Raw genomic sequence first — 22,887 nt, 5'->3', positions numbered from 1 at the left:
TTGCTACGGACCGCGTAAAGATGAGGGGCGGGGCTGCCTTGCTGGACTGACAGATTTACGGTAGGCTAGGGCAGAGCTTGTGGGACTCAAGCACTTTACAGTTTAACTCTGGAAGGGGGTGTGCAAGCAACCTTAGAGCTGTTCGTGGTTCTGTGAACCATGCGGACCCTTAAAGAGCTGGAGAGACGGCTGAAGAGTAAGGTATTGGCATTATGGAACGGGGCCCACGTTCCTCACGCTGTACCTCTGCCCAGTGTGGATGCTAAGAGAGGACGGAGGGAGGGAGAGAAGGCAGAGACATCTAGCTGATAAAGTCAAACGGAACACTGTTTTTGTGCTCAGTGGCGGAGAAATGTTAACTCTTCCATGGTCTTTGCGGTGACAGACTTAAATCCCCCCTTTCCCAATTCTATTGCTCAGTTTGCCATACCTGGCGTTTGCTGAATGCATCCTGTCACATTCTGACCCCCCTCTTTTTGCTGCCCTTTCGCCTCCAGATGTGTGACCTCAGCTATTCTCCAAGCTTTTCCTATGATTTCCCCCTCGTCCTCCCACCCCACCCCACCCTTTTTTTTTTTTTTTTTGTCAAGGCTTCAGCTTCCAGTCCAGACCTTAGCTTTTCTCACATCTTCTTTGTTGTGGGCATGCCTTCAGCACGGGCCAGTGCTCTGTCCTTCTCAGGGGCTCTTCTTCCTTGTTTTGTCTTTTCAGGAAGGTCACATCCACTTTTCATCAGACCCAGCAAGGTTCCATGTAGACCCCATTGCAGTCAGTGCAGCACCTTTAAGATCCATTGTGCTGATGAAACAAAGTGGTGTTATCTGATGGCTGTGCTGGGGAAGAGCTCAGGACTTGGAAGTCAACAGACCTGAGAATCAGGCGCGACGACTGTCACTTCTTTGATGAGAGTGATAGTACCGAGCCAAGAAGGATCTTGTGCTTGAATATGAATTATAAACAAGAAGAGGCAGTAAATATCGTGGTGACTATGAGGCTGGGTATGACCAAATCACCCCCTTAGAACACCTGGGCTGTGACCCACATTCTTTCCAGCTCTCCTTTTCCCTAGGCCAGGGTTCCTGATATGTATCACCAAGCCCAAAACCAGGTAAATGGTGGGATTTAAAGCAGGAGGGCACACGGGAGCATTTCCTCACACAGAGAGGATACCGGCTTTGATGAATGGCCTCTCACTCCTCTCTTTAGGACCTTTTACAGGACGAGGAGGACTTGCCAATGAAGAGCATTTCCAGTGAGAGTTCTTGGATCACAGCATCAGCTACCTTTGGAAGCCTTTATGTTCTGTTTGAAAAGATCTTTAGGGAGCACTGTAAACTTCTATTGGCCATTTACTCCGGTTTTTGAAAAATTTGAGGAGCAAGTTTGGAGAGAACAGAGAAGAAAGTATGCAATTAATGCAGGTCTGGAGTCTTAAGCAAGTTGATCAGGACATCACAGGGAACTTGCTTCTGTCATGATTTTTGCCTAGAGCATAAAATATAGTATTGCTGATTAAAAAAAAAAGTAAGCTGATAAATTTTCACTGTAGAAATGATGGGCAACTGTAAAAGTTCCTGGGATTATCTGTGTGAAGTTTAGCGTGCATTATAAAAATATTCTGTAGCTATAAGAGCAAAATTCCTGCTCTCAGCTAAATCCTGATCGATTCTCCAGGAAAAGAGCATGTTGCCATTATTCATTTGTGCCTTACATAGTCATTCCTCTTCCATTATTAATGTTGGTTGATGGGCATCAGAGCTCATCCATGTGTAGCTTGAACTAGACCTGAACAAGGGGTTGCTATATCCTTTCCTCTAACTAGCCTTAGAGTACTGTTCCCAGGGAGAAAGACCTTGCTGAGTGGAATTCCTAAATCAAGGTGATTTTTCAGACATCAGAGGTAAAAAGTAAAGATGTCACACTTCAAAACAGGAAAAGAAAAATGAATGGAGGGGGAGAGCAGAAATAGGAATGGCTCAATTGCTACTTGTCTTGTCATCAGAAAAGTATGCTCATACTTGCCTCTTCACTGTGCAAGATGGCCAGAAGCTGGGAAAGCTCTGTGACCTCCTAGGGGTGAGGGACGGGCAGTTTACCCTGGCAACTGCAGAAGTTGCTGGCAATAGTCCCTCCTACAACCTCAACTGGCAACATCAAAAAAGTTCAAATTTCTCTTATACACCAGAGAGAAAAGCAGGACCACTATAATGAGATTAATTTATGTGCTGCCCCCCCCAACTCCCCACTCCAAGGAAGTGGCATGAGGAGGTGGGGCCTTTGGTGGGTTTAGGATCATGAAGGAGGAGCCTCCTGATGGGATTAACGCCTTTTGGAAAGAGAACCAGCTTTCCTCTTCTCTCACATGCTCTGAGAATGTAGCACACCACAACAGCATCTGGTAACCAGGAATCAGCCCTCACAGAAACCAGAATTGCCAGCCATTTGACTTTAGACTCAGCCTCCAGAGCTTTGGAGGATAATTTTCCTTTATTTATAAACTGCTTTAAGTATTTTGTTACAGCAGCTCAGTTGGCCCAAATAGGCAAAATTGCACATTGGCACAGAGTAATAATCTTAAATCCCAGACCCATATGTTGAAAGAGCAGTAGCCCAGGGAAGGGTCTCCCATAATTCCTTTGATGCAAGTATTTAGGCGGGCGAATACACTTGTACTTGTAGGAAGAATTTTAGTTGAAGAACACCAGCACAAGCCTCCTACATCTCTTTCAGAACCCAGTCCTTCTTTAAACAGCTGGAAACTTATAAGACCAAAATTCCCATCACTTCACAAGAATTTTAAAAAAGGTATCTAGGGATGAGTGTATCAGAGGGAATTCCTGTGTTTTTCCTGGTGCATGTGTCTTCAAATTCCCCCCCTATAGGACTGATACTTATATTATTGGCAACTGATTCATTTCATTTCTATAATACTGACTTGGAACCTTGGAACAATCTAGTCATCAGCCCCCTGTACCAGGGTCACATGTTTTGGGAAGAAAAGGTTGAAGATGGGCAGGAGATTCAAAAGCAAAGGCTTTCTCTTTCAGTGCTGCTCCTGGAAAAGAAAGACAGGATATGAGGGAAGGGGAGCACCGGAGAATATAAGGGCAGGTCCAGAACTGGCTCAGTAGTTAAGAACAATTGTTGCTCCTGCACAGGCCCCATGTCCAATTCCCTGCGCTCATGTAAGGTTGCTCACAATTGCCTGTAACTCCAGCTTCAGAGACTCCAGCACCCTCTCCTGACTTCTGTAAGCATTTGCACTCAAGTTCACGTACTGCCCCCTTAATTTAATAAAAATAAAGGTTTTTTTTTTTTTTTAAAGGTTATACATGTAGAAAGTTGTGGGGGCCTGGGAAAACAGGACATCAAGGGACATGGACCAATTGTTGAGACTTAATGTACCTTTCTCAGAGTCCTGGACTCCTGAATCGGATCAAAGCCTCTTTCTGTACCTCTTTCCGTCACTTGTTCACGCTCACTCTTCTCCATGGAGTCCCTTGCACCAAGGAAGACATTGATGTGGATTTCTCTGAAAGCATATGCTTCCCACTTTCTCCGCAAACTGCACAGTTTTAAAATGAACTATGTCCATACAAGCAAGGGAGAAAAGAGGGTTATGTCCATAATTCCCGTTGCCACCTGTTTGCTGCGTATGCTTTTAAAACTGTTGCAACCCCATGGGCACGTCTCTCCTCTTACCACCGTCCTGCCTCTTTGCTTATTCTACCCATCTTCAGTTCCCCTTTTTGCAAATCACCTATTACATTTTGTGTTTTCCCCAACGTCAGAATAAAATGCGAGATTCAGGATTGGGAGATGGCTCCGTGGGCAAAGGTATTTGCCTTGGAAGTTCGAGGATCTGAGTTCAGATCTCCAGAACCACATAAAAAGGTGGGTGTAGTTGCTCATGCTTGTAATCCATCCATGACAAGATGGAAGGTGGAGACAGCCAGATCGCTAGTTTTCTAGCCACTAGCTTAGCACAGTTGGTGAGGTTCTGTATCAGTGATAGACTCTTCCTCAAACAAAAAGGCAGAAAGCACCAGAGGCACAACACCTGAGGTTGTCATCTGAGGAACAGCCAAGGTTGTTCTCCCAGAGTCAGTAGATATGGGCATGCGTACACCCCCACACACACACACAAACACACACATACACACACACACAAATGGGGCCGGAGTGAGAGGGCCACTGTGGTCTTGGCTTGCCTTGCCAGTGGGAAGGGGAATACAATGTAGAATAGGGATCAACATTGTCCACCAGGCCACCACTTACCTCCATTCTTCTTTTCCTTGCTTCACCATGTTTCTTCTCCCAGACGTACGAGTTGGCTGCTTCCAAGCCGAGCCCAGAAGCCTTTGGTGCAGGGGAGGTCTCCCTCTGCTCACACTGAGGCCAGTGAGCACTCATTTTTCTCCACCCCAGGAGTGTTTATCCCACCCCAACTATACATAAAGGAAAAGGCACACACACATGTTATTAAAATGAACTGTTTATATTATCTCAGTTGAGTCAATACATTATAATGTATTAAAATGGAAAGGTACAAAATTGAAATAAATACTTTCTGATTCATGTATAAATCTTTTTTTTTTTTTTGTCAAGATGACTTTTATCGTCAGTACATGTCACAATAAAACATTTAAAATGACACCAAAACAATCTTTGAAATCATGGTGCATGGAGGAAAAAAGTAAAGAAAACAATTGTTGGCTTGTTTTGGCATGAGACCTTGATACAATTTGGGTTCCCCAAAACCACATGAAGGGTGATAAAATAGAAATGCTCAAAACTGACTTAAAAAAATAAACAGGCTTTACAAAAACCCTCTTTTTTTTTTTCTGAACCCAGCCACTTCTCTACATGGTCTGCACTTACAGTAGATACATTCATTATTGTCCAAGGGAAGACAGCCGCTGCCTTACACTTAAAGAGCTTGGTGGAGAGGCTGAAGGGATACGCTGCAGCTGAAGGTGAGTAGAATGTTCCAGAGAACAGAAAAGTCTAGATGGTCTTCAGGAACAGCACTGAGCATGATGGGATGAAGGGTCTCTGGGTGAGAGGTGGAGGTGGGGGACAGGGAGGAGTCCAGTTCTGAAGCAGTGGAGACCGAAAGATGGAATAGGGTTGGCGGTGGCCGCCGTGGGCAATGGGGATCTCTCAGCCTGAGCAGTCCTGGGTTTGTCCTTAGCCTGGAACTCTGCTCTGTCAGTGAGATGTGGGCCCTGGATTTTGGAGAGGGAGTGTGATCTCCTTTCAGGCACAGCAGCGTGGGGGAGACAGGCAGGCTTCCAAGGGATGCCATGGGAGGGACTTCTCGCCTGGTTCTGACTGTTTGGTGGGTGGTCATTAAGGCAATAAGGATTTTAGCAAACTAGAAGTTAAGGGCAGCTAAATTCAGCCAGATCAAAGGTAAACAAAAGGTGAGAAGGGGGCCCTTTCTCTTCAGCTACTTTCCCCAAGCTCAGCAAGCCTCAGCTCCTGGAGCACAGATTTACAGTACACAAAAGCAGAGGGCTTGCCCTTTGGGAGGCTCCGTGGAAAGAAGGCTCATCCAAGACTTGGGGCAACTGTCCAGATTGCTTCCTGTGGTCACTTTCTGGTGAGTGGCAGGTGGAAGCACCAAGGTTTATGCCAAAGTTAGGTCAAGACCCCAGCTCTCACCTTGCTGGTCTATCTCAGTGGTCTTGAACACCATGCATCCTGGAAAACCAGGCTAGATGCTCTCCTGCACCATAAGACCTCCACTCAGTGGGCACCCTCCCCTGAGCAGATGCAAGGCTAGCTATAAGGGCTGTGCAACTATGGGGTCCCACATGGCCTCTGGGGAGCGGACAAAAGCTCTTGTGACTTGAATCTACTCAGAAGGGGACATGCAGAAGATAAAGGAGAGCAGAACTATTTTCTTTCTCTATGCTCCAGACAAAGGAGATGAACCTACAATGCTATGGGAGGGGTGACCTCAAAGAGCTATCTGTCTTTCTGGGCTAACCTCTGGTAAGAAGCTGGGTGGTCTGACTGATAAGGCTCTGTAGTAGGAAAGGGGATCTGGGACAGTTTCTGACAAAATGTACAACTACCTACCCCTGCATACTAACCAAGTATGACCTGGATAAAGCAGATAGAACTCTCCCACCCTCCAGCATGAGACAGCAGGCCAGAAAAAGGCTCTTTATCGGATGCCTGGAGCCTGCAGGTATAGCAGCTTGGAGATGCTAGACTCAAATTATTTGGGAGCCCCCTAAGGGACCTTGGTGGAGATGAGACACTTGCAGGAGAAAAATACTGTAATGACCAGCTGTTTGGGACTAGATCCATGTCTGGTCCCTCTGTGGTAAATGTTGTCTTATTTGGACCCTAAGAAAAGTGGGCAACAGGACTGCAAGAATTTTAGTAATAAGCCAGTGACAATAACATGTGGCAAGCATGCTGTGGGGGATATGGACAAAACAAGATTGGCGGCAAGTTAAGTGACCATGCTAAAGAGGCCAGGTGGATGACTTCCTTGTCTGATCCTTCTTTAGCTCATGATTAAACCTATCTTCTAAGTGATACACAGTACAAAACAAATCCTCTTTCCTTTCAAAGCCACTTGGGAAGGGGCTATCGAGGAAGAACTAGAAGCCAGCCATTGTTCTACAGCCACCGGGACAGGGCAGTCACCATCATGGTCTTTAACTGGTACCTGTTCTCCAGCTCTGCTCTTACCACACTGAGAAGCAGGCAACACTCTTCAGAACATCTGCCAGTGAGCCATAGGAACATAGTATTCATGGCAGAACCCTTGTTGCTTTGCTAGCCTTGCAGGCATCCTTCTGAGGAGCCATTTTGGGGGTGGGGGTGGGGCAGCAACTCTGGGCTGGAGTGTTACTGTGCACAGTATGCTTGCTCACCAGCCCTGCCTATTCTTGGAAGAGTTTAAGAATACAGGAACAAAAGATCTGCTCTAACAGTTCAGAAAGCAAATTGTAACGGACAGAATGGAAGGCTTTCTATGAATGCAGAGAGTGTACATACACAAAGATGACAAAAACTTACAATAACCCTGATGGGACATAGGGAAGAGTCATTTTTAGGATAGGGAGATTGTGAAAGAATGTTTACAAATTTGATTGTTTCCTAGTTTTGTTTTGTTTTTTAAGAGAAATAATGGTCATTGTCATATTAATATCGATCATGTTAATTTCAGGGCTTATGGTCCTAATTTGGAGTGGTGGCAGCTCCTTTTCTCGATGGAACAAGTTGGATATGTGGCTTACTGGCCATCTAGATTCACCTTTCTCCCACAGAGCCATAAGAGGCCATAGAATTCAAGGAAGAACCTTTAACCTTAGCGTTTGACTCACACTTCGCAGGGGTTTGGGGCACTTCTCAGAGAACAAGTACCAAAGATGTCTGGGGTCATTTCTGGGCCTCTGGCTAAGGCACAGGCATCTATTCAGCTCACTGGGGGTGGGAGGGAGACTCGGGGATAGGAAGTGGCCTCTTGGGAGCAGGCTTTAAAGGGCTAAGGCGGCAGTTCTTTGAAGGTATAAAACCCTTTAAAAATCTCCAACTCAGGAATTTGATCTCTTTCAAGAAACAGCCCCCAGTCTAACTGGAATCAAAAACATTTCTCTATGCAGTATAAAAAGCAAACAAAAACAAAACAAAACAAAAAGACTTTTTTAAGACCTGGAGGCTGGGGCCAAAGAGGCAGGCCTCATGGCCCTTATCCATGATACAGTAAAAATCAAGGTGCCTCAGCAGTAGGCTGTGAACTATGCTCCAAAAATTCACACAAAAGCACATTCTAGATGAGATCTTTGTAAGCTTTAGGGACAAATCTCAAGGGCCCCCAGAGCAAAAAATAAATAAAAAATAAAAATAAAAAATGGCCACATAAGAATGGGGCTGCGAAGGTCCTTGAAAGAGGAAAGCAAGGAGGTAAAATGACACCCATGGAAGTCCTTGAAACTGCCATTTTGCATGATGAAAATACTTAATGGCTTCCGGTGGCTCCAGGGAGATAAAAGCTGATGGAGAGAGTTGCAATGAAGAAACAGGGAAATTTTAAAGTAAACATGAAGACATGCTTGAACCAAAAAATCATGGCTTTCTGAGAAAGATTGTTTAAAAAGCTATAGAATGTTCTTCCTGGAATGACTGAGGCCTCTGGAATGGAGATAACCTTGAAGGAAGACATTGAGGAAAGGGGCCAGGTCTCAGGGATGGGAAGATATTTGGACAGTTAAACTGCTGTGATCATCAAGGAAAACCCAAAACCCATCCAGTAGGAGAGCTGGAAGGGCAGAACAGAAGTGGAGAATCTACCATTGTTCTCATTGCTATTCAGTGCCTCTCAAAAGCACAGGCACATAGGAAATGGGCTCAGTCCTTATCCCACACGCTGACCTTCCTTGCCTAACACTAACCTAGCTTGCCTCATGCAGGCTGGGAAAGTGGACTATGACCTGTGTGTTCCTGTCACCCATGATCATGAAGAGATTTAGGAATGTGGAGCATGGTGGTTGGGGCTATTCCACACAGATTTCATAAACTTAAAGGAGCTCTGTGAGCTGGTGGTTATACGTCAGAAAGGGACAAAGTGGCTCCATGAGTTCTGCTAAGTTCCCTTGCTCACTATTTCTTCTTTCTGGACGTGACTTGCCTCATCTGTGAAAGGAGAACCCAGGTCCTCAGGGCTCTCAGGGGCTTTTCTGGCATTCAGGTCTGAGGTTCCAGGTGCTGTCAGCTGAAACAGAGGAGGGCAAGGGCTGATTTCTACAGCCCTGTACCTAGAGAGTATGCTTGCTTCGGGGAAATAGTAAGTCCATGTCCTCACATCCTCCAAGAGACTGGAGACCAACATCAGCTTACTGGCTCTGCTTTCCCTGAACCCTGGCCACAGAAAGCCTGCAGGAGAAGAACAGTGCCACCCTGTTTCTCTGTAGCCAGCCTTGACTTTGAAGGAAAAGAGAAAGAGTACCCAATACATTTTGGAAAATGCCCACCAGCAGCTGACAGGAATGTGACAAACACTCACACCACTGAGGACCAATGGGTACAAAACCAAGGACCTGAGTACCCATGAGGAAGATGTCTGTGAATTGTATGTTTAGTCCTTAACTCTGAAGAGAAAGATAGACAGTCAAGAACTTGTTCTGATTCAGCTGGCCATTGGACAGATGGTTTTCTGTACCAGGACCTTGGAAACCTAACTCTGACCTCAGCTTCAGAAAGGGGAAGCAGCCTGTTTGCAGAGGGGTGAAGCATTATGCCCCAAGACAAGTTAGTGTTCGAGGAAACAGACACCACAAAGCTGTTAATACCAACTGTACGTGTTGGGTCCCAGCAAGGGGAGGGGTTGTCCATCAGAGTCTAGGGTAGGGAAAGATGGAATGGCAAACTGCTTACCCCCAGGGAGCAAACAAGCCCACAGATGCAGACTTGGCAAAGAGAAAATATTCTAGGGCAAGGACTCAACTCCCTTGACCAGTGATACTTCAGGCTATTCCACGTCATCCGATCTGTGTAGGAACCATCTTGCTGAAGAGACTTCCTGTGGAAATCCTGACACATAATAGTCTCTTTAACACATGTCTTCCCCTGAGCAAGTCTAGTGTCCTAGGGAGGAGGGGAGAGGTTGCAAGCTCTGTCTCCAAACAGCAGTTCAGTCTCACAGGACATTTTTGCTTTAAGTGCACTGAAGACCCAGGAGAAGGTAACTGTCTCCCTTTCTGTCACCACCCTTCCTGATCTCACATTTGAGAAAGCTGAGGCACAATAAGGCCACCAATTTTACGTAGTCTTTCATGTGGATCTGGTGTCACTCCAGGCAGTAAAGCTCCTCATCTCTTTTTCTGACTCCTTCAACATCTCCCATTGTCTGCCTAGCTCAACATTTACTGTCTGTCTCTCTTTCTATCTACAATATATTATATGTACTCTTGTGTATAAAATATAAATAATTCTTAGACTCCCACTTACCTTCTTGTCCTTTCTTTTCCTTTATATAACTAGGACTGAAAAACTAATGTTCCAAGACAAAGGGAAAAACACAGTACTGCTCAGAGGGAGAGATCAGTGGAAGCAAAGATGCCCGCCCTTGTCTCCAGGGCCTGGTGCTCTAGAGCTGGACTGTTCAGCTGTTCATTGGAGCAAAATTCAATGGAAATCAGCAATGGAGACACCTGTACCTGATGGGTGGACTTCCACAACCTGGTTCTAAGGAACAGTAAATACAATAGAGATAGATAGATATGCTATGTTGAACCTTGAGTACTAAACACAAGTTATAAATAGAATTATGCTAAAGGAAAGCAGACAGACATCATTGGGACTAAGTCTGGTTAACAACCAGTCACCATTGGGAATAAAAAGGAAACTGGCCTGTTCACGGTGCACCTCCACGACAATGCTCAATGCACTAAGTACATTTTAACCATGCAAAAATACACAACAGCTTAACTAGGTTGGTTTTTTTTTTTTTTGTAAAAAAAAAAAAATCAAACACCAACATTATGCATTTTTGTTAATTATATTGGTTAAAGTAACAGCCAGAGGCTGCCAGATATCAGATACATCATATACATATCTTTATACAGAATCTGGACAACACAACATTACACATCAGAGAGAGGAGAGAGGAGAGAGAGAGAGAGAGAGGAAAAGAGATAATTTGTTCCTTTGTGGATTTGTTGCTGTTTCAGTAAAAAAATAAAGTGAAATATGAGAAGCAATGCTAAGAAGGAAAACGCATCAACAGTTAGGAACACACAGGGAGAGCTGCTAAGCGGAGATCCAGGAGGCAAAGAGTTCGTACTTAGATCTGTGCCTAGAATGTTCTTCTCTAAGAAACGAGGGAGCACAACAGGTGTGTCGGTTTGGAGAAGCAGAGGGGCGATAACACCATGCTGTCTTTTGCCCAGCACGTTTCCAGCGGGAAGGGAAAGAAATCATAATCAGAAATCAATTCCAAAAGTTTCGTATCGTAAAAAATGTCCTCCCTTGCCCAGGCCTCTGGGTGGTGTAGGGGTGGGGGCTGCTCAGTCGAGACAGTCCCTGGCAAAGGTTGGGCCCAAACCGTTGGCCTTGGATTTGTTGGAGATGTGAGCTGTTGTGGGAACTCACACAATGGTATGCGACACGGCTTGCTCTTCTAGGCAAGGTCTCCCTGGCGCCAGAGCAGGGACGCCTCCGTGACAAGTGCCACCAGTCAGGCCCCAATCCTGCCCCCTTAAACTGTTGGCGACAACACAATCTTAAGACTTCAACCTGGAAAGAAAACAAGGCCTTGAACACAAGCTATGGAAGCTCTGCTGTGGTTATGGTTACATACAAAAATGTGAAAATCCAGATGTAATCAAAAATACAAAACCAGTTTCAATAGGATTTGCTTTTTTGTTGTTGTTGTTGTTTAAATACCATTACAGTGCAAGGGTTTTCAAATTACAGTAAAAGTTATGTGTCTGCTTACAGTAACTAGAATAAGTAGCTGATTTTGTTCTAGAATCAGAGGTCCCTGATAAGTGAGAATGCACCAGTCGAAATCAACTCGGAAAAACAGATGGCGGTCTTAACGCACAGGGCGCTTAGGCAGTCCAGCCTTCCGACGCTAGGAACGAAAGAGGGCGGTGTTTCGCACAATTCGTCAGCACAAGGTGTCTACTCCTTCAAAACCGGTAACAATTTCATCAGGAAAATAACTAGAAAACTGGGGCTGAAGAGTGGAGGAATCTAAGGGAGTCCCCGCGTCACTGAGCTTTCTCCATTACACTCGGAAAGCAATGCCTGAACCTCCTGGCCTCAGCGCATTGTGCTTCAGTCACTGTTTGAGGTTGTTGGGAGGGAAGGTGGCGCCACCTACTGGGCGGAAAGAAAACAACAGAAGCAAGCAGGGAGGTGGCCATTGCAATGGGTGGCCATTGCCAAGGTGACAGTGCCTTTCAGAGTTTCACGTATTGGAAGGAAAAAAGGAAACCAAGAATCTAGAAGAACATCTAAGAATGGGTGGCCCACCTCCTGAGCCTCACCGTGAGGCAAGAGGCTGGAAAAGAGGAAGCTGACTAAAAACAAAACAAAATCGGAAACAAACAAACAAAAAACAGATCCACAGGTGGACCATGAGGAGAAATGAGGCCCATGGAAGACTTGCCTCATGAGATTTGCAGTACCAGGAATACGGGGTGTGTTAGGCGGTTCATGAGGCACTGGGTCACCCTCTCTGTTACCAAGAGGAGGGGCAGACATTTGGCACTGGGCACAGACAGCAGCAGGCTAGAAGCTTGCAGAAGCCATGAACCCTGCCCGTTGGTCTTTGGCCTTCTTCATGTAGCCCTCTGGAGTCCTAATCCCAGAAAGCCACACTCTGCCTTATTTGACGGTGAACCTTGGGGCTGAATCTAAAGGAGGCCATTTTCGTACAAGAATTGCTTTGGGAGCAGGATTAGCTAGGCCTGTGCAGGATGTGGAAAGTACTGTCCCGTCTCTGAGCTGTGGCTGGTAGCATGATCCGTCGGCTTCCTCCTGCTGACCTGTATAAGTGAGCAGTCATCTACTCACATCTACAGCCAAGGAGCGAAAGGAACTCCAACTCCTCGGCACCATCAGGAAGTCTCCCTACCTTTGACACTGAATGGGAAATGGTGGTGTGAGTCCAGGAAGTACTCCATGATTTGGTTAAAATTTGGCCATTGGGGGAAGCATGGGCTGCCTCTGATAGGTAGTACACTCCTTGATTTTGGCAAAAAGGGGCTTCTGTTCCCCCCTTTGGCCAGAAGAGACCCCATCTGACTAAGCTTCTCCAGAGTTAGTCACCAGGACAGAGTCCTCTCTACTAAAGTAACCACCTTGGAAATGTTCTGTGATCGCAGCCCAGTCTGACTCACAGGGCAGCCCAGGGTGGTCTTCACACATTCCTCTAGGCATCTCTAAAGTGGCCGGCCCCTTCTAGACAGCTGATGTCGACAGGCTTTTCTGACCATGGCTCTTCCTGCCAATGGAGGACTTTAAAAAGCTCGTTTGCCTTAATAGCCTCTACAGATGCTATCTATAATCTTCAGATAAATCCCCAGGGTTGGGCACAGATAGCAAGGCCTCCTCTCTCCAAATGATGCATCCTTTAAGAATTTATGACCACAGATTCGTCCCCATGAAGAAAGGAACAGAAGGAAATTAGGGGCTGGGATGAGAGAGAAAGCAATCTAAAAGGTAAAAATCATACCCCAATATAAGTCCGTATGGGTCATTCTCAATACCTTGGATTATTTGGTACCATTATGGAGCTGCCCTTGTCTGAAAGATATTCCCATGAACAATGCTCCAAGAACCGACACTGTTGATGCTGGCATCATGGCAAGGTAGCTTCTGCATTACTAACTCTTGGCATGGTTTCCATATCACCAAACTGACCCTGGGGGCTAGGGTGGTTTCTTACTTCATTGCAGTTGTGCAACCTCAGGCAGGTCAGCTTCTCTGACCGCTAGCCTCCTCATGCTGGGTGTAAAACAACTTAATGCATAGGTACTGGAGGCAAAGCACACAGCAGGCATCCAGGAAATGCTATGACCAGCCTCATCTGTTTCTCTTAAGCACATCTCCTCTCCCATTCAATGAAGCTTTAAGGCTTTATCCAAAGCACTTGTTTAGGGACATTTTCATCTGCTCCAAGTGGCTTTTAAAAGACAATAGGATTTGTGGGGTTCTTTTGTGCTTGGCATTATTTGCTTTGCTCATTAATTTCTGAACATCTAAAATGGCTAGCTCCCAGCTTAGAATGCTCAGGTTTCCTCCTTTCACACTTAAAATGTTTGACATCATCAACAAAATGAGGATTGGGAAGGGCAAAGGTGGGTTTTGTTTGTTTGTTTGTTTCTCATTTGGGAGGGGAGGTAAGCAAAATAAATGTTTTGGTCATGTTTATCAGAGCAATGAGCAGTTGGCCTCATTTTTTTTCTTTTAAATCAAGAAAAATAAGATTGAGTTATGAGATTTATCTTTGTTTTGTTTAGTTTTGAGACAGGGTCTCTCTGCGTGCACTATTACTGTATCCTTGGATTCTTACAATTATAAACATTAAGGTGAGTTAGGAAAGGGAAACTGAGCTCTGTTGCTTTGTTAGGTGAGTGGGTATGCATACAACAGGATTCTGGGCCAGCAAGGGGCATTAAAGAGTGTTGTCTGAATTTGCTGAAGAGGAAATTGTGTGGTGGCTAGTGCACTAGGCTGATGTTGAACCTAGAGCCCCATCTGCCATGGCTGGATGGTGGTGAGGCTGGATTCTGCTTTGGCAGGAGCTATGCCTTGGATGACCCAGCCTAATTTCTTAATTCCAGATTTCTCTTTATAGAAGTTATTCTCAACCCACTCAGGAAAAAAAAAAGTCCACTGGCTTGTATGCTCCTGTTTGCCAAGTCAAACCAGGAAGTTTAGGTGGAAACAATAATTGTTTCTTGAAGGTTTCAAGAAAGACAATGCTATGTCTCATCACTGTTAAACAGTGAGGACGTTTAAAATACCACCTGCAGCTGACATGATGGACTCAGTAGGAGATGAATACATATTATTTCGGAAACAGGCATCTGGTAAATGACAAATGTAACGATGATGGCACACACTGACTTCAGAACACTTTCGATAAAATATTCCAGCAGAGATCTCAGAATTTGCCATAACAATAGAGTGGAACAGTGGCAAAGCAAAGACAGCTTTTAGGAGCAATCAGTGACAATCAGTGTGGGCCCAAAAGAGTGCTGGGGGACTGGCCTGTGGCTTCTGATTTCACAGGGAGCTTTTGAAAGTTGGCTGCGTAGTTCAAGGCTGCATTCTCTAGCTAGTCCTACGAAAATGTTCGTCTCCATTATTCTCAGTAACCCATAACCCTGTTTATAGAATATAGGTTCACAGGACACCTGCTCTGGATAGAAGCCTATGGTCTGTGGACATGAAGACATGATGGTCAAGAATGATAGCTAACAAGGTATAATGACAGTCTCCTTTCTCCTGGAGGTGAGGCAACAGAGAGGCTCAGCCTTCCCTCTCAAGATCAATCTTAGCATGATATGGGTGCAAGCAACCACCTTCTATCTCAGAGAATCTAGTTCAGAGAAAGAGGAGCATGCTATCTCACTCTCCACTCCCTTTGTGTCTTTTCCTGGCTGAGCCCATTTTTTTCTAGGTGAGCCTTGCTTTGTTGAAGGGCTCATAAAGAGCCCTTGCAAGTCCTCTACAAACGGTCTATAGAGATAAACATTAGTGCTCAGTAGAGGGGACTTTCAGTGATTGGAGGGGGAGAAGAGGATGAGGCACATCATGTTCGTTTCCTCATCAACGTCCACAATTCCTAAATCCAGGAGATACTACAACCCGGGGGGAATGCTCATCACACAGGGGAACCATAGAGCTCATGAAATGCAACGTCACCACCTCTGTTTCTGAGTTCAGCAATATCGATGTCTTCCTGTCCTCTGAACCCCAGAGAGCACTGCTCCATCAGTCTTTTTGAACTGGGTTTCCCCCTGCCCCCCACAGGCTGTGAATGACTTGGGGTGGGTCTAGTCAAGTGCTTGGGATGTCTGCCAGGTGTTAGAGAGTGGTGAGACTGAGTTGGAAATAGGATGAGTTAACTGTTTAGGGACTTAGGAATCTGGTGGAGATTCCTTATCCTCAGGAAAAGAAATCTTCCTTTAGCCTCAAAAGAAATTGCTCTACGTTCTGACAGGAAGCATTGTGACAGGCAGCTGTGCCTGAAGCAAAGCAAGAACCTGGCCTTTCACCCAGCAGAGGCTGCTCAGTTTCTGTTGAGCAGTTTGAATCCCCCAAAGCAATGGTGTCACTCAATGCTCTGATTCCTTCCTTCTCTGCTGTTTGGAGTGATCCTTTGAAACTGGCCTCCAGGGGGAGGTCTGAACAGAAGCTGATCAATGAAGTAGTTTCTCATAGAATCTGTGTTAAGCACTATCAGAAGAAAAATCTTTGGAAGTGGGGGAAATAAATTTGTTGCTATCTGTCAGGCCCAAACAAATGTTTTAGGACCTCTTCTCTTGGCCATCTCACTATTCCATCAGTGAAACCATTGAGGCTGTTGCAGGCATATTTATCTGAAGATCCAGATAAAATATATCTCTGTAGGGGTTAACTTTCACAGTTCATTTAGACAACAGAAGGAAACAGAAAGTTGGATGATTCCATCAATCAACAAGAAGGTATGTGATCAGAGGTGAGGTGGGAAAGATGAGGGGTTTTTCTCAAGACATCTAACCCATGGCATGGTTTTCTCTCTTACTAAGTGAGGGAAGCAGGGATGGCTATTTCACCACCCAAGTCTCAATTTCCCCTGTGAAATAAAGCTGTGGCTTATACCATTAGGTACTAAGGTTAATCTGAAGAAAAGAGTTGTGTTCACTAAGAAAAAAAAATAGAGGCAAACCTAGCAAACCAAGGGGAAGCAAAATCCCAATCAACACAAGTGAGAACTGAGTGAGGGACACTTTGGGCCACACACTGGACAGAGGACATGTGTATGAGGTATGATGTTTGTGGGAGGAAGCAAGGATCTAATGTCACTTAGCAGGTACAAAGTGAAGGGGATGCTCAACTTTAATATCCTAAATCTCCAGGCTCAAAACGCTTGTATGAAGTTGCAGTCTTTCCTTTCTAGATAGATGCTAGGCTGACAGGGTTGGATTCTTATCTGCTGAAAAAAAAAAAACAACAACAAAAAACAAAACAAAACAAAACAAAACAAAAAACCCTGGATTGTGGATTGCTGACAGTTGTTATCGTAGGAAGATTAAAGATAGGATGGCAATTAGAAACAAGACTAAGGGAAACAGAGGAAATTCTATGACTGTTGTTCTCGTTCACATGCTAGAAGTGCCACCCTCTGCACCTCATCGGCTATGCTCAGGCTGAGGTCTATCCTCAAGGATACCCTTGGAATTGGCAATACCATTTCCAGGAAGAGAGCACACCTTGTGTATGCTAGAGATGATCTTTCTTTCTCACCAGAAAGGAAACAATATCCTAAGTAAACAAATGATACATGACTGAGGTCGTATCTAACCCTAGTGGATTATCTCCATGCATCCTATAGGCCCTTCAGAATCTGACCCAGATGCTAGCATTTTCCAAGCATTCTGCGGGTGCCCACTGTAGCCCACACTGTTCTTGTGCCCTGTTTCCTACGGTGTTGTAGGGTTTTATGTGCCATTCTTACTCCTATTAAAGGCCTTGAAATATGTTTCAAATTTTGGTCCCGTATGGTTCTAGCTCTGAGCATGGTATAAAAAAAAAAAAATGCTCTTGATAGTCAACTGGCTGAATTTTCAATGGGAATATTATTTTTGCAGGAAAGTCCTTTTAGGTATAAAATAGATTCATTGTCTGACAACCTGCCTTCGCAGGAAGGTCAGAGCATGGCAGACACAGTGGCCTACGTAATTTCTACTGTGACTGTACAGAACCTTGAATTTGGGGTAAAGAAATACTGGCATCATTTGTCATTACCATTGAGATGTACCTGCTGCTCATGGTTCAGTGACCTACAAGTCCCTCAGGCCTAGACATTTTTCTTATGCAGAAATAGGGCACACAGAAGTCAGCAATGTATGGGGGCACTGGGAGTGAGTTATGGAGGGGGCTATCAAGAACAACTAACAGCTAGGATGAAGAGCCTCTCTTTTTGGAATGCTTTCTTTTTTGGGACAGTGTCTCCTCCCTTCCGAAGGAGCAATGAGCATCCAAATTAGAAATAGTGAGAAAATATCACCAGAAACAACCCCTCACAAACATAACTAACAGTGCACAGACCAGAGGAGGACTGGCCCATCCTGCAGAAGTGAGCTGTCTTGACTACAGAGGCCTTTCCCAGTGAGCTGAAGCTGGCCATTCTTCCTCCCATGACTTGCCTTCATCTCTCTCTCCAAGAAGCATGCCCATGAGGAGGCAGAGAGGTCACTGCATGGGCAAAGCTGGCTCATCTGTTCAGAAACCCCACCCATGTCCTCTCCTTGGTTGATCATTAGAGTCATGCAAGCCCATTGGACCTTCCTCTAAAAACTGCATTCTGAACCTTGTGCTCTTTGCTACGAAGACATGTGCTGTCTCTATCCGATGCAGGAGAGCCCCTCTGGTGGCCCTGACTTCCTGCTGTCTGTGCCCTGGTGCAATGTGTAGAAGCATCTGGGTGGGCATGGCCCAAACCTGCATGGAAACAAAAGGGAGCCTGGTATTCAAAGTTTGGAAAATTCTCTAGGAATGGAGGCCTACCCATGGAAAAACTTGGGAAACAGAGGCATATGCAGATATAGCCATGGGCAGGCATCTCTGCTTTCTCTTGGTTTTGGGTGAAATGAAAGGTAGGTGGCAGAACAAAGAACAAATTCCACTTTCCTCCTTGGACCATAATGTAGCTGTGGAACCAAAAGGATGAGTAATAATAGGAATTGTGCTTTCTAGTGCTAAAGGAAGGAAGGAAAGAAGGAGGAAGAAGAGAAGGGAGGGAGAAAGGAAGGGGAGAATTTTTGTAAGCATACATTTTTCAATCATTTAATTATTTTCCAATGAAATCTTATAGAAAGCTCAGTGAGGTGGCAAATTCCTCAGAACTGAAAACCAACTTTAGAAGCGCATGGCTATTGTACTCATGCGTATGTATGTGTGTGCGTGTGTGTGTGTGTGTGTGATGTTCCACTTCTCTAATTACACACACACACACACATATATAAATATAAATATATTTATCATTATGATTTCCCTCCAAATCAAGACCAGTGTGTTCCACCTTCAGTGTACACTTTATCTGCATTTCAACTCATGGACAGACCATTATACTGTAAAAAGAGAAACAGCCAGGGACAAACCATGGTTGTTTTCAATGCCAGCCCAGATTAGAATAAAACAAACTTCCATCAAATACAAGTTGAAAAATGTCAACCATTGATACATAGCAAGCAATTCTTAATGATCATTAGAAGAAAAAAGAGATAGAAACACAACCTAATATGAAATTGAATCATAGGTGTTTTCATTTCCTTATAGCATCATATGTATTTATAAGGAAGCCACCATTTACACCCATTAAACTACTTTTTCCACCGACTAGCTCCTCAGAGCTGGAAGATAATAGGACAAGTCTACAGAAGTGTCATTTATAAGGATTTTTTTTTACCTAATTTTGAAACCTTTCTTTATCCCATTTTAATTCACATTGAATTATTTTGAGAAAAAAAGCATACATTTTTTTTAAGCCCAAGATACAGGAAAAAAAAAAAAGGATCATTGAAGCGTACAAATTATACAGGGCTTGGAACATAGATGGGCTTAGTGAGATGAAGGTAATTTTGTCCAAACACATAGATAAACAGATAAATTGAAGGCAGTCCACCTTCTCTGCAGGATCCCATGAACCTGTCCTGTTATCCACCTGGACTCTCCTGGGAAATGTGAGTTTTTAGGTACTACCAGCTTGTGTACTGTGAACGGTTCCAAAGCACCATTCCACATAACACATTGGTACGGAAGAAAGTTCCAGAAGGTTTAGAGAAGAGGTGGAGGCTGGGTACAGTAGTTCACCTCCAGAGAGTACCACATGATATCAACCTAGAGATAAGAGCCAACAAGGAGGGCAGCCTTGTCAGACAGCACAGCCAGCAAGTCTGTGCATGCTGCCCTCCAGGCCACAAAGTTGAGATCACAAAAGGAAACTGTGTGGGACAGAAACAGAAACGTCTTCAAAAACAAACAAACAAACAAAAAAAAAAAAACAAAGCCAAATCAATGTTTCCTTCCCCACCCCCACCCCCCGCTATGCACAAACCATTAGTTCTAAGCCCAAAGAACAGTGGCATCAAGATCAATCCTGTTCTGTAGAAGATTTAGTCTGTAGAGACATTTCCATTTGGTCACTTGCATCCACAGAAATAAAGCACCTTTGAAACCAAGAGTTGTTCAAGAATCCTAGTGTCTTATTCAGTGTGTCAAAAAAGTACAATGAAAATAAGTAGAATAACTTATCAAATGGCCAACATAACAATATTGACTCTAGTGAATAGGCAAAAGGGCTCCCAAGGACAGTTCACAACCAAGAGGATAGAGTACAAGAAAAGGCTATGACATTTCATGAATATTCTGTGTTATAGCTTTGAACTTTATTGCAAAGCAAAAAATATATATTTTATATATATATATTTTTATCTACATTTCACCTCTGACATTGTACACAACACGAAAGCACAGAAAACCAAAAGAATCATAATGAGGTAGATACAGAACACTTACAGATGGAGGCGACTAAAGATTTTAAATTTGGCTTAATACTGTGGCCACCAATGTCTGCCTTTTCACCAGGCCAGCAGAAGCCCAGTGATCTCTGACCCTAAAATAAGTCCCAGTAAAAACACCTGCTTCAAGATGAAAAAAAAATAACATTTTTTTTTTTTTAACATCAGGGTAGCAGATGTGTTTAATTGCAAACCCTGGTAAAATTAAAGGGAAAAAGGTTTGCTTTTTGTTGTTGTTATTTTGCTTTTACACTGTCTACCCTCACCCTGGAAGGAGTTTTAACTTATCTAACCAGGAGTAACCTGTCCTGCAGCATTATTCTGTGTCGTCTTGCCAAGTGGGGCCTGGGGGTCTGAGGAGTTCACCAGTTAGGAGTCAGTGGTGGGCATGTCATGGAGTTTTAATTCCCTAGAGCATCTTTGCTGTGGTAGCTCATGCCAGCTGGCATCCCAAGACATCCCTTTCCCCTTATCATTTCAATTAATAATCCTTCCAATGGGAAGGCTAATGGGCTACCCAGAAGGCCATATCAACCTTGACATTATGCATGTCTGGGGTGGTGGTGACTTCTACAGAGACCAATTCCTCTGAGTCCTCATGTCCTGAATGACAGGAGCATGGGAAGGAGGAAGGAGCAGTAGAGGAGGACCCTGGCCTGGGTGAACCATAAAAACAGCTCACAGGGAAGGCCAGCTCAGACCTATGCAGAGAGCAAAGACACTGTTGTCCATGCTGTATGTGATCAGAAAGCTCTACAGACTTGGAACAAAAGGTGCCCAGGGAAGTGGAGCTCCAATCTGTCTATAGGGTTCACATCGAGCCAGACTTCAATAGATGGTTTAATCCATGTTTCTACAGGATCTAATTGTGACTAGATCCTGCTTTGGATGAAATTTGCTCTACTGAGAAACATGAGACAGCTGCAGGCTGGGGACAGCCTTGGGCCAGGGAGAAAGCTGAGAGGTCCTTGTGGAATACCCACTTTTTTTTTTTTTAGGGGAGGATGGCAATGGAAGAGGGTTTGAAGGCCACCCGATAGGTTCAGAGAGGACTTCGAAGAAGTGTGAGGGTGAGAGGCCAGTGTTTGACTGGTTTGGCCCTCATGTTTGTGCTTCATTGTCTCGGGATTGTAAGCAGTCCAGAGGACCCTTTTTGTCTCTCCAAAGTACAGCCTTTGGTCCATGGACAATTTAGTGCAGGTTGAGCTGGGTGTTGAGAAAGTGCAACAAGAGGATTGGTTTGAGGCAGAAGGGAAGATCTCAAGGTTCTCAAAGCTTTGGAGATGTTATGAATATCTGTATTTAGGTGGGACACAGGGCTCCTCCTGCCTTTCTGGGCCCATACCAAGGAATACTCACCTTTCAACTTTGAGCATCAAACATCAGAATAGGTAAGAGAGGAATTAAAATCAATTCATCCATAAGCAGAAGCCACCATAAGGTCAGATAAAATTTCCAGCCTGGCTGTGGGTATGGGACTTTCTGTCAGATCACTTGATTCTCAGAGATTATGGCCAGGTGAGTCTGGGATTCCCATTGCTGTCTTCAGGAGTTCCTGGACCAGCAAGAGCAAGGGTACTTCCAAGGGTCCCAAATACTGAATCTCTGTCCCTTGGGAGACTCAAAGCAAGGAAAGCAGCTGGGACTTTTGTAGGCAACATTAGGACAATTCTGAAGGGAGCCTATCTGATTTCTGTTTGTGGGAAACAAAGGAGAGAGTGACGTCCCGTCTTTTGAGACCTGTGACAGAGGAAATGAGCAAAACTGAGAGACACTGTCTTCTTCACAGCCCGAGATACTGTTGTGCCCTGTCCAATGATACCCAGCTCTGCACATGGGATGGAAGACCTTTCATGATGGACTTCTGTGATCACTGCAGTTAGGACTATGTGTCCTTGCAAGTGCACTGAGTCGGAGTGCTAGTAGGCAATAAGCTGGGAGAGCTGCTATTACAAACATACAAAGGAAGGGACTGAGGACATCTGCCTCATCTTCTCCATGTGTAAACCCCTCTCATCTGCTCCATATGCCCAGTTCTCTCGCTGCCTCTCCACTCCCTGAGTTCTTCCTGCCTCCAGTGCTAGAGGCTGTGACTCCATCTTCCCTTCCTGTTTTTGTGCCTTCCCTTCCCTGGTTCAGGTTTGAAGCATGGTTGACCTTCCCAGATCTGAACATATCAGTTCATTATTTGAGACTCTCCATCCCTTCACTTGGCCCATCTTGCTGCCCAGTGTTTTCTGGTTGTGTGGCTCACAAAGGCTGCAGCCTCACCTCTGCATTCTAGAGATGAGAAAACAGATGCTCACAGGAGGCAAGTAAGCTGCCGAGAAATGTAGGAACAGGAGGAGACATGGTTCCCAGCCCTATGACCACCCCCAACCTCTGGCTATCAACCTCTCAGATTCTTGGCTGGGTCCCTCCTGCTGTGTTTATTGGATGGATCTCTCCCAGTCTCCATAAGCCACCTGATCATTGTGAGCTTTGGCAAGAAGAAGTTATATGGGGAGAGCCTGAAAAGAAGTGAACCCCTGAGGCAGACCAGAAGCAACTATCTAGACCCTCAGCTCTACCTCTGACTGACCACAGACCTCTGCACAAGGTATTATGAGACCCTGTTTCTGTA

General features: G+C 44.8%; 1 protein-coding gene and 1 long non-coding RNA gene across 2 annotated transcripts in view; one reads left to right on the top strand and one right to left on the bottom strand.

Moving 5' to 3' along the window:
* Positions 1–32: 32 nt before the first annotated feature.
* On the top strand, positions 33–4,976 carry LOC132656488 (uncharacterized). Its single transcript, XR_009594234.1, has 3 exons — positions 33–201; positions 3,792–3,894; positions 4,855–4,976. It is a non-coding gene; the product is annotated as an uncharacterized LOC132656488 (long non-coding RNA).
* The window catches only part of Xkr6 (XK related 6), a 245,662-nt gene continuing 227,252 nt past the window's right edge, over positions 4,478–22,887 (bottom strand). Inside the window, exon 3 of the mRNA XM_021645599.2 lies at positions 4,478–22,887. This exon is cut by the window's right edge and continues 18,029 nt beyond it. The gene's annotated coding sequence lies outside the window, so the exon portion shown is untranslated.

This window comes from Meriones unguiculatus, chromosome 9 (assembly GCF_030254825.1).
Source record: "Meriones unguiculatus strain TT.TT164.6M chromosome 9, Bangor_MerUng_6.1, whole genome shotgun sequence".
NCBI classification, from domain to species: domain Eukaryota; kingdom Metazoa; phylum Chordata; class Mammalia; order Rodentia; family Muridae; genus Meriones; species Meriones unguiculatus.
Note: the sequence above shows the minus strand (reverse complement) of the source record. Positions and strands in the feature narration are given on the sequence as shown.